Genomic DNA, 1,297 nt, shown 5'->3' on the forward strand with positions numbered 1-1,297 from the left:
ACTGGAGAAGCAGGCCGGGGAGCTATTTTAGTGGACAGACAGTGTCTCGTTGAAGAGGGAGCAGATGGCAAAGATGCATGTGCATGGTGAAACAATGTTTGCTGAAAGTTAAGGTGCCTTTGTTTCACCTGAAAGGGTCGGTCACTCCCTTGCCGCTTTAGGATAGGGCTCCTCAGCTAATGGAGGGAACTGGAGACCCTCATGCACAATGTCAATGGAAGGGAAAATGGTGGGGCACTTTCTCTCGTTCAGTGTCTTGAGGCTTACCACACTTTGTTTGCAATGAATGTCGTTTTTGATCTTCAACAATTGTAATTTTACCTTAAACATTTAAGCACAGGAAGTCCTGACACAATTCAAATCCCCTACTTCAGAGCTGTGAGCAGATGTGCCCCCTTTTTAAAAGCCCTTCAACCAAATGACATTTTTGATGCTAAAATTCGTTGTTCATAAACTTTTAAAATATAAAATCGGATAATTGGCAAAGCACATTATGATTTCTTGATGAAGATATCAAATTATAGGTATTTACTCTCTTGCTATAGTTATTTTGGTATATACTTAAAAGGTAGGATATTAATAGAAAAGGCAAATGTCAGCAGTCAGTCAGCACAGAAGAGTAAAAGCAGAGCTACCTTCCTTGTGCAAGCCAATTTCAGATGCAACTCTTATTTCTGAGGTACGCTCGCAGCAAATTCAATTATGCAATTTGGGAGAGTATATGGATCTGATTTCCTTCAAGGGATGAAAAGATCACTGAAAGCTAAATACAGAATACCTTGCCGGGAAGCAGTTAGGTATGACACAGTACTTGGAGAAAGCAATGTCATTTTAGAGGTGCTATTAGTCAAAAGAGAACCATTGGGCACTTCCATGTGGTTGTCATACGTGACAGTCGCTCTACGTCGTTTTCATTCAATGTCCAGCCGTCAAGAGACTTGAACAACTGCGACTTCCGGTTTTAAGTTTCAACATAAAATATCTTCAGGCACGTTCTGCAGTAATTACGACCAATTATCAGTCCTGTAAAACCGCATCTTTCAGACTAGAAAAATGCATTTTCATTATATATTAATCCAAAATTTCACCCGTATTAATTTTTTGTGGTATTAGGAGATTTGCTTTTTAACTTTTAATCAAATGTAATCAATATTAACTCACATGACCATGTTAATGTGATGACAAATCCCCATGTTGGGTATACTCATCCAACATCTGTTTTTAAATGCGTGAAATGTGATATTATTCTTAAAACTGAATTGAACAACTTCCGATTTGGTAACTACAAGTAGCTTAA

Source organism: Syngnathus floridae, chromosome 9, assembly GCF_059516105.1.
Source record: "Syngnathus floridae isolate MCC-2025c chromosome 9, RoL_Sflo_1.0, whole genome shotgun sequence".
Taxonomy (NCBI): domain Eukaryota; kingdom Metazoa; phylum Chordata; class Actinopteri; order Syngnathiformes; family Syngnathidae; genus Syngnathus; species Syngnathus floridae.